This window comes from Dasypus novemcinctus, chromosome 14 (genome assembly GCF_030445035.2).
Source record: "Dasypus novemcinctus isolate mDasNov1 chromosome 14, mDasNov1.1.hap2, whole genome shotgun sequence".
NCBI lineage: Eukaryota > Metazoa > Chordata > Mammalia > Cingulata > Dasypodidae > Dasypus > Dasypus novemcinctus.
In genome coordinates, this window is record NC_080686.1 from 37,211,478 (window position 1) to 37,227,089 (window position 15,612).

Here is a 15,612-nt window from a genome sequence, read left to right on the forward strand (position 1 = left end):
CAAGTGTTTTTAACTTAAAATCCCTTTCTGTGTTGACAGTCATTTTCCTTTCTAATAATTTTTTACCAAGTCTCAGGGGATTCTACATATTAAATGAGTCCATCTCTCAAAGAAACAGGGCCATATTGTCTACCATCTGTGTTTCTGATCTTCTTTTTCAGAAAAATACTCACTCTCATTTTCCTCCTGAGTTTTCAGAATTCTTTAAGAATTCTCCATCTTTCCTTAAGACTGCATTTCCACCTACGTACACTTTCATTCTATTACAGGAATCTGCTATTCCTGTAAGCTTATTCAGTCTGCTTCTTTCCCATGGTTTTCTATCTGTTTGGATCACTTTGTTATGTGCCCAGTTTTCATTTAACTTGGAACATGGTCATTTACAATTGAGTCATGGAATTACTTCCTTTGCTTAAATATCATATGAAAATAATTGTCACTTGAAAGATTAATTGAAAGAAGTGTGTCATTTTCAAAACTGGTAAGGTCAAGTTCTCTTTTAGGATTTAAAGTCCTTCTGATTCTATTTTCTATTTTGTCAACCTTTTGAGGGTAAAGATGAGGAGTAGTATACCTCAGAAATGAGGATTTTGTATTGTGGTCATTACAGTTCCTTTAATGTTTTTTATTAAATTCCATCTCTACTCTCATTTCTAAGTTATTTAGTATTTTGGAATATTTGTCCAGATAATTTAAAAAGTTGTATCATTTTGATATATTTCCCACTTCGAATTTCTTTATTTGTAAATCACAAAAATTCATTGAAAGTAGCTTAAGAGCTTTTCGTTGTTCTTGTTGTTGTTGTTATTGATTGAGAGAGGCAGGGAGAAATGTAAGATTAATCTAAGAGAACTCTCTCATCAAACCTAAGAAAGACTATCCCACCCTCACAATGGTCTGGAAATTGGAAACTGGAGGATATCAGGAATCAGTCATTCTCTCAGTATAACATGACTTCTTGTTCCTGCTTCTCTCTGTTTTGTTTTTTGTTTTATTTTTTATTTTATTTCGTATAGTTCAGTCTTCTTTCTTTCTTCAGACTGGTTTCCTATAATTATCTGTGTATATACCAGAAAATGTTTGCCCTTTCCCAAGATCTCCCATGCTGTGAGTACATCAGAAGCTAACTTATGGTACCTGTGAGCCAATTACAATAATGAATTTTTATAACTATTTTACAATTTAGATATGGAAGGAACATTTTTAAAAGTATGAGCAGAATTATAAGTAGATTGGGGAAACTTTTTAATACAGGAGGTAGCAAACATATGGAACAAATTATACATTTATAAAAAGGATCCCCTACCCCCCACCCCACCGAAATATAATGAGCTGGTTTGGAAACACTAATCAATTTAGGTTTGGCTAGAGTAGGATTCATTTGAAAGGTTAGGGTTTTGATTAGTTCTTAATGAACTATTCGAGCATTTAAAAATATTTTACTAGATAAAGGCATACCATAAAAATGAATGGGATGCTCAATATCTACTAAATTGCTGCAATATCTTTTTAATAAGCTATGCAAAAGAGATAAGTGGAAATGCCAAAAGTGTACATAAGACATTTTTCATAAAGACATATAAAATATTGTAAATAACCTGTTTTGAGAAGCTGCAGCCATTAAGTTAAGAGAAGAACTTTATTAGTGTAATTGCCTTGGAATTGAGCCCTTCTTAGTGGGACTTGAGCAATGCATACATGTTCAAAAATTTTTCTTCATTAGCCCATCCACCATTTCTTCTGAAAGAAAATATTTGTTTCTTTTAAAGTTTTCTTTGTTTTCCATTCTTAACAAAATATCAGTTTTTTTTATGATGGGAAAATTATTTTCCATTTAGTTAGTGCCATCAATCTCATCTGCTCTCTATCATAGAGTATCAGAACAAGGAAATACAATTAATTTGACCTGACTCTCAGAAGAGTTTTAGGTTTGATCATGGCTAAAAATTAATTTGATTGAAGGCAGGGCAGAAGACATAAAAAGAGCAAAAGAGCAGAAGTGAGAGAACAGGTTAAGTTTTAGTCCAGTAATCTTGTCCTAAAAATATGAGAATTTATATAAGTTGACTTTTTAAAGTTTTGGTGAATTAATTTGAAGTTTCCATTCAATTCTCGACCCTCTCCACCTAATATATTAGGGACCTTAACTGTTGAAACAGAAGTTTTTCATAAAATGTATAACAATCAATGCATAACATTTATTTAAATTATGATGTATATATATCAATCGCTGATGGGAAATCCCCATTCTTAAGGGTTTCCCAGTATATTTTTTTGTTTGTGACAGCTACTTTCATTTTGATGTTTCACAGTTTTTATATCTTTCTTCTTGAGTAGTACAAAAGCACAGTTTTAGTTTTGTTTAATAGAAAAATGCCCATTATATTATCTAGGATTTCTTTGGCTTAAATCACAGCCATATGAATGCATCCTATTGTAGTGAATTTCATTGTTGTAGCATATATTTGAATGTAACATTATTGGGTTTCCTTACATATTTCATAGCATCTAAGGTTTTGTATACTTAATTATGTCTAACAAATATCTGTATTGTGTCTATTATTAGCAAGGAACTTTGCTAAGTATTTTAAAAACTATAAAGATGAACTAGATATAGTTACTTTCCTCAAAGTGTGCATACTATCTTAGGGAAAATAAGGCCTGCAGAGAGTTAATGGAAGGTGTGGCAGTTTGAGATTATTTATGAACCCCAAAAAGAGACTATGTTTGTGAACTAATCTGTTCCTCTGAGTATGATACCCTTTGATTGTTTTAGATTCAGCTGAGATGTCTTTGATTAAATTATGTTAAGATTAGGGCTCTGATTCACCCACATCTTTAGGGCTTTCAGAGTTGAATCCCTGCTTCCTTGGTGGCCTATATAAATTGACACTCACTCAAGGAGAACACAGAAGTGGATACACAGAGAATATACACAGAAAAAGAGGGACTGCTCCACAGATACGGCAGAGGCCCTGGGGAGAGAGATAAGCCATTCGTCTGATAGTTTACAGCTGACTTTGTGAAAAGAACAGAGCAGCTGAGCCTGGGAAGAAATGAGCCCCAGGAAGAGAGAAAATTCCGTGCCAGCCTACAACTGAGATAGGAAGAAACTGGGCCCATGCAGCCTGAAGAGGAAGGCTGTCCCTTCACAGATGCAGATGTTGCCTGCCATCTTGTGTCAACGTACAGCAGCAGACATTTGGTGAGGAAGTACCTCTTATGGTGCCTTGAATAGGACACTTTAGGGACTGTAATTGCAAGCTTTTACCTCAAATAAATACCCTTTATAAAAGCCAACAGATTTCTGGTATTTTCATCAGTACTCCTTTGGCTAATACAGAAGGTAAGTGTTGACATGTAATTTAAATTTTAACGGATATCAGAACAGAGATTTCAGTTTACCTGGAAGCACAAAAATGCTCATAGAAGATATCACTTATGAGTTGGTCGTTGAAGGATACTTCAAAGTGTGTGTGGAGATGAGGCAGGTGATTTCCAGATGAGCAAAGGAGTGGAATTCCATGGAGAAGAATGAATAACTAGTTTGTCAAGAACAACATATGTAAAAGAAAATGTGGAAAAATAAGGTGGAAACTTTGATTAGACCAATACAATAGTGTGCTTGTGTTGTTTGATATTGCCTTGTGAGAGCTACTTGTTAAATTTCCAGGAATTTTGTTGGACGGTTGACATCACTTTGGTAGCTTGAAAACATCCATAATAGTAGGAGTATTTACAATACCTCAGAAATTGTCAAATGCTACAAATCATAGCTTTTTGTTGGGGGTTGATACAATCTAAAGAGCTGGTTGTTAAATATTTATCAGCACATTGCTGGATCTTATAACAGAGAACCTTGAATGCCATATCCTCAATATGATTAATTTCATGTTATTAACTTTTGGTATATTTTACTATTTTGAAGGTGACATTTTTAGAAAAGAAAATGGCAATTAATTAGGTATAAGAGAGAGATATACCAAAGTTCCGTGAAAACAAGTATTTTCTTAGGTGAGATGAAAGCTATACAGAAATATTTTCCTTTGAATTTAAACAGTTCCAAGCTGGAAAAGAGGATCAGATTAGATTGGTGGTCTAGGACTTATTTACATGATAGACTAACTTAATTAAATAACATACATGTATATGAGAAAGTTTCTTTTAACCATGTACAAAGACCAGTAGTGATTGCAGTGAGTGAACATCTCATCTTAAAACCCTATAGGCCTGCCAACACATGGTTCACATTGCTGCTAGTCTGGGGAAAGAGGAAATGAGCTACTGTTAGTAGTCCTTCCCAGTAATGACTGAAAGAACTACTTGCATGGTGTTCTTATTCCCTGATGACTCGAGAAGGGGGCGGAGGGCAAGCCTCTGTATGATGAATTGCTCTCTCTCTCTCTCCACACAGATTAGTGTTCCCTGTACAACAGAGCTCAGATCACATGGAAATGAGGCTTGAAGCAATCCCTGGAAGCAAAATGCTGTGTTCCATAGATCATTTCCTGTTATTCCTGTCTGACGATTAGAAAAGTTTTATTAATTGTTTACATCAGGAATGAACTTGTTTACAAGAAAGGGAGGTGATCTGTGAATAGCTGACTTTTGAGTGACATTCCAATAACTGTAAAGTAAGCCTGAAAAAGTTCCCTGAAGTCTTAAAAATTGGCTTTGGGATTTCAGACCTTTAGGAAACAGAACAAAACAAGAATTGCTATCACCATTTTGAAATCCAGAGTAGAGATTCCTTTTTTTTTTTAATTTAAAGATTTATTTATTTATTTATTTATTTCTCTCCCCTCCCCCCCCCCCATCCAGGTTGTCTGTTCTCTGTGTCTATTTGCTGCGTCTTCTTTGTCTGCTTTGGTTGTTGTCAGTGGCACAGGAATCTGTGTTTTCTTTTTGTTGTGTCCTCTTGTTGTGTCAGCTCTCCGTGTGTGCGGCCCCATTCTTGGCAGGCTGGCACTTTCTTTTGCGCTGGGCGGCTCTCTTTATGGGGCGCACTCCTTGCACATTGGATTCCCCTACGCAGGGGACACCCCTGCGCAGCACGGCATTCCTTGCGCACATCAGCACTGTGCATGGGTCAGCTGCACATGAGTCAAGGAGGCCGGGGGTTTGAACTGCGGGCCTCCCATGTGGTAGATGGATGCCCTAACCACAGGGCCAAGTCCGCCGCCCAGCGTAGAGATTCTTAACCTGCATCAGATTTGGGCTTCAGGACATGCATGGACCCCTTGGAAACATAGGCTAAGGTTCGTGATGTGTACCTATTTATTTTTCTTAAAAGAGGATTCATGTGTTTTGTCAGATTCTCAATGGGGTTTCTGCCAAGCTTCCTGCCCATCCAACTTGCCATTCTCCCTGCCACCACCTAAAGGTTAAGAATCACTGGATATACTTGAATGCATTTAAGGAAATGAGAGGGAGATTTATGTCCCTTTATTGAAAAGAGTGTAGGTTTATTCCCAGAAGCTCACTTAATGACTAGACATAACATAGTGTTTTAAATGTTCATAGTGTTTTAAGTGTTTTAAATGTTAACATAGTGTTTAAATATATGTTTTCAAATATTCTTTCTTTTGATGTTTAGAACAATCCTATGAAATGAGTGAATATGGTATTATCACTTGGAGGGTCCTAAATTGAGGACTAGAGAAGTTAGGACTCATTGGTTCTCAACCTGTACTGTATGTCACTGGGGGAGTTTGTGTGGCTGGCCAGGTCCCACACCTACAAATTCTGATTGAATTCCCCTGGAGCACAGCCTACAGAGCTGAACATTTTAAAAAGCTCCCCAGGTGATTCAGCCCAGATTGAGAACCACTGCGTTGGGTAATTTCTCTAAGAATGGAAACTGTTTTTGACAGAGCTGGACTTTGAATCCCAACCCCTGGCATGAGACTATGGTATCTTCCACCATACCACATTGACAGTTATAGAACTAATTAATGACAAGTTATTTTATGAGAAACAGGCCATATTATTTACAGGCATACATTTTTTTTTTTTAAACTTCATTCTACCTTGAGAAGTAAAGGCATACCCTATAAGAGGGACTATTGGTCAAAAGTACTTAAGCAATGGATAAATGACATAATAAAGAAAAGGAGCAATGAGAACTGCTAAATAAGAACTGCCAACAATTCCAGAAAAAGTTAAAATTTTAAACAAATTTTAAAAAAGAAGTCAGCATGAAATAAAGTTCTATTTTAATAGTAATTACCAAAAAGAGCAACTTTATTAAAAACTTTTTCTTTTATTTGAAAATCTGTTATTTGTTGTATTGGGCTGTCATAATTGTCTTACTATTAAATCTATGAAATGATAAATTAGCTTATTGAATTAGAAAGAATAAAGAAACTTAGGTGAAAATAATTTTATTGTGTTTGTCAGCTAATTCTAGCATTTGTGCCAGTTCTGGTCCAATTTCAGTGGTTTATTTTTCTCCTCATTATGGATCTTTTTTTGTTTTGTTACTTTACCTAATAATCATTAACTTTATTCTAGACATTGTGAATTTTATGGGTGCAGGATAATTTGTATTCCTATAAATAATCTTGAGCATTGTCCTTGGATATAGCTAAACTACTTGGAGATAGGTTGGTTCTTTTGGGACTTGCTTTTAAGGTTTGTTAGTCAGGGCCAGAGCAATATTTAGTCTAGGGCTAATTGTTTTCTTTTAAGGAGGCAAGAATCTTTTGAGTACTGTAGTCATGTTCCATGGATTATGATTTTTTTTCTAGATTGCCTGGAGGGAACTAGAACTAATCTAAGTCCTGTGGAAGTATCTCTATCTTTAGAGTGGTTCTTTCCTCAGCCTTGGATAACTTTTTCATATGCATGCACTGTTAGTACTCTGCTTAATACTTGGGGGGACATTCAGGTCTCCAAGGTTTTCTCTGTGCAATACTCTCCTCCACAGTACTTAATCCTATGAACTCTAGCCATTTTGATCTCCCCTAAATCTTAGTTCTGTTATTCTCAACTCAGGTTGTCTGCTGGGCTCTACCTGGCTTCCAACCCTGCATCTTAGCCTGAAACTCTTAAAGCAGTAAGCTGGAGAAATTATAGGGCGCACCTTGTTTATTTCTTGTTTCTCAGGGATCACTGCCCTTCCTTGCCTGATGTCCAGTGTCCTGAAATTAATCTCATGTATTTTATCTGGAGCTTTTGATTGTTACAAGTGGGAAGGTATATTAGTCAGCCAAAGTGGTGCTGATGCAAAGTACCAGAAATCTGTTGGCTTTTATAAAGGGTATTTATTTCAGGTAAAAGCTTACAGTTACAAGGCCCTAAAGAGTCCAACTCAAGGTTGCTTTTTCACCAAAGTCATTGCCATGTGTTGAAGCAAGATGGTGGGCTATCTCTGCCTGATCTGTTCTTCCTTCTTCCTCTTAAGGCTCTGTCGGCCCAATTTCTTTTGATTTCAGCTGTAGGCTCTCTCAGGGTGTCCTATATCAGTCTGGCATAGGACTAGTTTCTTTCCATGCCTTATCAACTGCTCAGCTGCTCTGTTCTCTTCAGCTGAAAACTACCAGGCGAATGGCTCATCTCTCCCCCTGCCTTAGCTGTTTGAGGCTCCTCTCTCCTGTCTTCTTCTGTTTGTGAGTGAGTGTCTGTTTATATCAACCCCTCAAGTCAATGGGGACTCAACCAGAGTCATGCCCTATTGAAATGGTCAAATCAAAGCTCTAATCTTAACATAATTTAATCAAAGACATCTCATCTGAATCTAATACAATCAAAGCGTATCACACTTAGAGGAGTAGATTGGTTTACAAACATAATCTCTCTTTTGAGCATTCATAAATAATCTCAAACTGCCAAAGAAGGTTAATCTAATTTCTATAGTTCCATCTTGGATGGAGGTAGGAGTCCAGGAAACTAAAAGTAAAAATTATTAATCAATGCATATTTAATCATTTTAGTTATAACATCTTAAGTTACTTATGATGTACTTGTTGGATGTAACAGAAAGAATGAAGAATTAATAGAATGAACTTGAAAGGAGCTTAGGGAATAAAAATTTACTGAGTGACTACAATATGATGAGCTCTTCATATAGGTTATTTATTTTATCCTTACTATGAAGTGCAGGTGAGTGGTTGAATGAGCGCTGGGACTTAGGTCTGGCTGGTCCTAGACTGTGCTTTTTTCACAGTATTCTTTGGTGTTTCTCAAAATCCAGAATGACATTTAAAAATCTGTTTTTAAATGTTTAATTACAGTACAGGATTTATAGGAATAAGGAGATTCATAAGGAAACATGAAGGACTTTTAATGCAGTGAGGTTGGGTAGGAACTCTGCTAATTTGTCTTCTTTTCCCAATCTATTCCCAGTTATTTGTATTTATATAAGCTGCCTTACAAAAGAAGCTAAGCTTCTTAATATTAAATTCCACATTCATTTAACATTTGACAGCAATCAATTGTTAAAGCATTATCAACTTTATGTCTCAAAGCATTCTAATTGGCATTTCCCATTTCTAGAACATGTCCTTCCCATTCCTATTTTAATGTCTTTGTTCATGCTACTACATATAAGACAGTATGCCCAGAACACATGTGTACCTGTGAATGGCAGATGATTCCCCTTCTTCTATAGGTACTACACTACTCCCTTATCTGTATATGTTGACATCATCCTGTATTTCAAGAGTGGAGTTCTTTAAGAAGTTTTCCTCAGTACTTCAAATTGGAATAAAAGTAACTAAATTCTTCTTCTCATGAATCTTCCTACCTAATATTGATAAAAAATTGTATTGAATTAAAATTTATTAATGCATTCAACAAGTATTTAATTCCTACTATATATATAAAACTTACCATATTTTCATCACTAAAATTATAATATATTTTAGAATAGGAACTGGGTATTACTAATTTTTTTGTATCCCTTAGGATAGAATATAGTACACAGCACAATATATATTTAATGAATACCTGATTTGATTGTAAGCAGACTTAATATGGCTCTACTTCCTCTTACCATATCCTGAATGGTTTCTTTTGCACTGCCTCAGGTACATTATTAATTCCATTTAAATGAATAAATTCCATCATCTTCTCACTCAGTAGCGTACTTTACTACCCATGTGAAAAGAGATTAATCACAAATCAATGCCTGTATTTTCAAAGTTCTGGTCTAATAACTTTTGATTAGTGTTCAGTTTGAAAAGGCTGTTTATTTTTTAATCCCCCTGTCTTATACCCATATTCTGTCTCTCCTGATCAGTCACATGAACCCCTCCTTGCATCCTAAATTCACTGCTTTAGGATAGCTCTACTTTTTGGATTCTTTAGGATGTCTTGCCTTCCTCCCCTATAAAGTTGCATAGTCTATATTTTGTATTACCTTCACTATATACCACTTTTACATGCTATGGCAATAGACAAACAAATAGAAACTTAATAGTAATTAGCTGTGATACAACACAGACACAGTAGAGCCTTCCCAGGGAAGGGCCTTATAATCTGGAACAAATACTTCAGTTCAAAAACATGAACAAAGTTAAAGACCTAGGAGTAATATGGGAGTTGCCCTGGAGCTAAACAGGGGAACATATAACATCATTGCTCACAGATTGGATTCCTTAGGGCATTTCACAATGAATCATTGAAAAATTTCCTATTCATGTGGTCTTGTGACATTTAGGAGGGAACTGGAAAAAGGCTTATGAGTTTCCTATTTAAGAGTTCCCCTCTAATTTTATGAGTTAAGAGTTCCCTCATGAATTTTATAAGGAAACCTAAAGTAGGCCTGGTTGAGAAGAAAATACTTGGGAACAGGATACTTTGAAAATAGTGACTGTGTTTTAGGGAACTATGATGAGGAAAATAATCTGCTACATGACTGAGAGGAAAATTTAGCACTTTGTAAGTAAGTAATTTGTATCAAAAGAGTTCCAATAAACAAATTACTTTTGATAGTAAAAGTATACAGATTTAAATGAAGCACAAAGTGATCCACACAAAGGAATGAAGAGCATGGGAAATGATAACAAAAAGTGTAAATATAAAAACTCATTTTCTTATTGTTTATTTCACTTTAAAAGAAAATCAGTTGTTTAAAGAAATTATGTCAATGTATTGTAGGGTTTTTTAAATGTATGAATAAAAGCAGAGAGGCTCGGAGGGGAGAAATGAAAGAATGCTGTTATAAAGTTCTTATTTGATATATGAAGTGGTATAATATCACTTGAAGATAGACTATGATGGGTTAAAAATATATACTATAAATCCTAAAGCAAAAATTAAAATTACACAACCAAGAGTATAGCTCAGTCAAAAGAAGATAAATGAAATAATTTTAAAACTCTCAATCCCAAAGAAAGCATGAAAATGGAAAAATGAAACAGAGACATATAGGAACAATTAGAAAACAAATTGTGATATGGTGATTTAAATTCATTAACCATGTTAATAGTCATATTAAATGTAAATGGCCTAAAAACTCCAATTAAAAGCAAGAAATTGACAGGTTGGATAAAAAAGAAAGACCTGATTATATAAAGCCTGTAAGAAACTCACTTCAAATATGACACAAATAGGTTAAAAGTAAAAGGATGGAAAAAGATTTACCATGCTAACAGTAATTAAAAGAAAGCTGGAGTGGCTTTCTTGGAGAAAAACTTGGAGACAAAGTTGATTTGAGAGTAAAAAGTATCAAGGATAAGATGGCCATTTTACACTGACAAAGTGATGAATTCAGGAGGACATAACAATCCTAAAAGTTTATGTATCAAGTAATAGAGCTTCAAAGTAAATGAAAAAACCTGATAGAACAGCAAAGAGAAATAGCCAATTGACAATTACAGCTAAAGATTCAACTCCCCTCTCTCAATAATTCGTAGAATAAAGAGGCAGAATATCTTTAAGGGTTTAAGTCTTAACACTATCAACCAAATTGACCTCTTGACATTTATAGAACACTCCATTTAGCAAAAGCAGAATATAGGAATACCTCATTTTATTGCACTTTGCTTTATTGTGCTTTGCAGATGTTGCCTTTTCTTTTTATAATTTGAAGGTTTGTGGCAGCCCTGTGTCAAGTAAATCTTTCAGTACCATTTTTCCAACAGCGTGTGCTCACTTCATATGTCTGTGTCATGTATTGGTAATTCCCACAGTATTTCAAACGTTTTCATTATTATATGTTAAGGTGATCTGTGATCAGTGATCTTTGTTAGTAACATATTTGTTTTGGGGCACCATGAATCATGACCATACAGGCATGCCTCAGAGATATTGTGGGTTTAGTTCTAGACCATTGAGATAAAGCAAATATCACAATAAAGTGAGTCATGCAAACTTTGTGATTCCCCAGTGTATATAAAAGTTATGTTTACATTATACTATAGTCTATTAAATGTGTAATAGCGATATGTTTGAAAAAAGAATGTGCATACCTTAATTAAAATGTGATACAGAAAGACAAAGTAAGCACATGCTGTTGGAAAAATGACACTGATAGACTTGTTTGAAGCAGGATTACCACAAACCTTCAATTAATAAAAAGAGCAGTATCTGCAAAGCACAATAAAGCGAAGTGCAGTAAAATGAGATATGCCTGTAATATGGAAACTTAATCGATAAATGTTGTGTGTGTTCTGCCTGCTCTACTAATTGGCCGTTCCCCTCTCTACCTTTCCTCTGGCCTCCCTATTCTCTGAGACATGACAATGTTGACATTAGGCCACTTAAAAACCCTACAATGACTCCTAAGTGTTCAAGTAAAAGGCAGAGTCTCAGGTCTTATTCACATTAAATCAAAAGATAGAAGTAATTAAGCTTAGTGAGGAAAGTATGATAGGTCAAAAGCTAGCCTTTTGCACCAAAAAGCCAAGTTTGTGAATGCAAAGGAAAAGTTTCTGAAGGAAATTACAAGTGCTTTTCCAGCGAACACATGAATGGTAAGAATGTAAAACAGTCTTATTGCTGATATGGAGATAGTTATAATGATCTAGATAGAAAAGCAAATCATCCACAAAATTCCCTGAAGACAAAACCTAATGCAGAGCAAGGCCCTAACTATCTTCAGTTTTATGAAGGCGGAGAAAGGTGAGGAAGCTGCAGAAGAAAAGTTTGAAGTTAACAGAGGTTGATTTCTGTTTAAGAAGCTGTTTCTGTCACATAAAAGTATAAAGTGAAACAGCATCAGTATGAAGAAGCTGTAGCAAGGTATCCGGAAGATATAGCCAAGAAAAAGATGGGTAAACAACAGCCTTGTATTAGAAGAAGATGCCATCCAGGGATTTCCTAGCTAGAGAGAAGTCAGTGCCTGGCTTCAAGACTTTAAAGACAGACTCTTTTGTTAGGGGTTAACGAAGCTGGCAACTTTAAGTTGAAGCCAGTGCTGATTTAGCATTTTGAAAATTCTAGGGCTATTAAGAATTATGCTAAATCTCCCTGCCTTTGCTCTATAAATTGAGCAACAAAGCCTGGGTGAGAGCACATCTGTATACAACATGGTCTACTGAATATTTTTTTAATTTCTTGGGATTCCCGTATGCCCTACCTCCCTTACTTCCCCACATTTATGACGTCTTTCATTAGTGTGGTATATTTTGTTACAATTGATGAGCACATATTGAAGCAGCACTAACAGGAGACTGGTAGAAGTCAATTCCAGCTCTCATGGATGACTTTGAGGGGTTCAGGACTTCAGTGGAGGAAGTAACTACCAATGTGGTAGAAATAGCAACAGAACTGGAGTTAGAAGTGGAGCCAGAAGATGTGACTGAATTGCTGCAATCTCATGGTAAAATTTTAATGGATGCAGAGTTGCTTCTTATGGATGAACAAACAAAGATGTGATGGAACCTATGTCTGGTGAAGATGCTGTGAACATTGTTGAAATGACAACAAAGGATTTAGAATATTTTATATAACTTAGTTGAGAAGCAGTGGCAGGGTTTGAGAAGACTGAGAGAAGTTCGATTATGTATAAAATACTATCAAACAGCATTGCATGATAAAGAGAAATCTTTTGTGAAAAGAAAAGTCAATGTGGCAAACTTCATTGTTGTCTTATTTTAAGAAATTACCACAGCTACCCCCACTCTTAGCAACTACCACTCTGATCAGTGAACAATCATCAATTAAAATGTGAGCAAAAAGATTTGAAAAAACACTTGACCAAAGAAGATATTCTGAGGGCAAATGAGCACATTAAAATATTCAACATCAGTATTCATTAGTGAAATGTAAAATTACAAACTTTATGAATACCTATTGCAAATGTCTAATATTAAGAGATTGACCATGTCAAGTGTTTGAGAGGATGTGGAATGACTGGAATGCTCATAGACTGCTGGTGGAATGTAACATGGTGCAAATTCTTTGGAAAAGTTTGAAAGCTTGTTCTTTTTTTTTAAATTGAAGTATACATCTTTGATAGGAAACAGCCATTCCACTTTTAGTTATTTATGCAAAAGAAATAAAAGCTAATGTCCATGAAAAGAATTGTATGTGAAGGTTCATAGCAGCTTTATTTTTAAATAGCCCAAACCTGTAAACAAACAATGTCCATCATCAGCTGGTGGGTTAAACATATTGCATTATAGCTCTACAGTGGAATTCTCTTCAGAAATAGAAATGATCTATTCATGCATGCAACAATGTCAGATCTATCTCAGAATAATCATACTGAGTGAAAGAAGTCAAACAAAAAAGAGAACATACTGTTTGATTTCATTTATATAAAACTCTGGAAAATGCCGACCAATATATAGTAACAGCAGTCAGATTGATAGTTACCTGTGGAGGCAGGGAGGAGTCAGTGGAAAGGGCCAGGGACATGTGTAGAGAGGGGCACTAGGAAACTTTTGGGGTTGATGGATGTCCATTATCTTGATTGTGGTAAAATTTCACAACTTTTATTATATTTTAATATGTATCTTATCAAATTGTACACTTGAAAGTGCAGTTTACTGTTTGTCAATTATACCTCAAAAGCTGTTTTAAAAAGAAAAAGCCCTCCAGGTTTTTCTGATGCATGCTAATATTTGAGTCAAAAGTTGATTTCATCTGTCTGTGGTGTCTCAAATAGAAAACCTCAATATTATATATTCTTATTCTCATTATGCTATTTTTTAAAATATAATTTTTACTTAAGGCCATCATTCATACATAAACATACATGAACAATAAGTATATAGTAAAAGTTGTGAGTTTAGAAAACAAATATACACGGTTCTCATACAGCTCACCACCAATACCTTGCATTGTTGTGAAGTATTTGTTACAAACTGTGAAAGAGCAAGCTGTTTTGATCCAGGGGCTTCACTACAATTTAAGAAATGACTGACCAGACTTTCAAACATTTTAGAAGGCCAACAGGGGAAATTTGGATTGGATCTTTCAACACTTCTCATATCGGCACATGTTTACTGTCTATCATTGCACTGTTTCTGAGTTCATGCTGAGGTAGAGCGCCAGGATTTTTAATGGAGATTTGAAGTGCCTTTAGCTTGGTTTAGGAGAATGACTGTGTTGGGCAGCTGAGCACTGTCACCTGGTTGCCTTCTGCTTGGGCACAGGTCATGCTCACAAACAGGTAATTTGTATATATAATGTGGAAAAACCAAGATTGGGTTGTAAGCATCAGTTAGACTCTGGCTAGCCATAGAAGAAAAGAGGAATATTTTTCCTAACTGATCTGCATTTTAGGAAGTTTAGAAAATGGAGTTATCTCAATGACCCAATCACTAAGTGTTAAAGAGTCATTTTATGGGGTTTAATATATAATATGTTTATTATTTTTTTCTCTTGTGAGTGGAATAAAAGAAGCAGTAAATTAATCTAAGATCTACTTATTTAAAGTAAAATGTTCCTCTGCAGTTCCTGTGAGAGTTTGATCACAAGTTCCAGAGACACAGGTGGAAATTTTAGAACAAGTGAAGAGCCAAAAGAAAGACTGGGAGCCGGGACAGGAGGTTGGAAAGATCTGAGTGCAGCTGTGTGTTGTGTGGGATGGCAAAGCTTAGAAAGGATAAACAGCTGTTTGAATCAGATAGTGGAACTTCTAAAAAAAGAGAGCAAACGGTGATCACAGTTAATGAAAGAGGCCTTACAGCTACAGTTTCATGGGTAAAGGTGTTTAGTTCAGAGGAGGTTGTAAAAACTTAGATAAAAATCTCTCATTTGAGCTTCAAAGGAATGGAGGTTGAGAACTGCAAATATAGCTATTGTGTTTCTGGGTTCTGAAAATACTGTTTAGCCACTTTATGATGACTGGTACTACATCAATATCACATAGTATATAAAGAACCATTAATCTCAGTTTAGTGTTCAAGAGTGATATGACATAAAATCATGATCAATTATATTATTGATATTCATTATTTTTTATTCAGAATTTCTAGATGATTGGTCAGGTATTAGACTAGTGATAATGAGTGTGTTTCTCTCTGTCAGTTTAATGTATGAGACGTTAAACTGAGTAAGAGGTTTAAAAAATATCAATTATATTTATTTAAGGAATTTGGATTAAGGGATTTGATAGCAGGAGTTTGATTTTCAGACTATTAACAGGATTTGTTGATCTGTCTTGAAGTTTTCCTACATGGAGGCCAGATATAGTCAAAAGTTATTGGCTGTAAATTA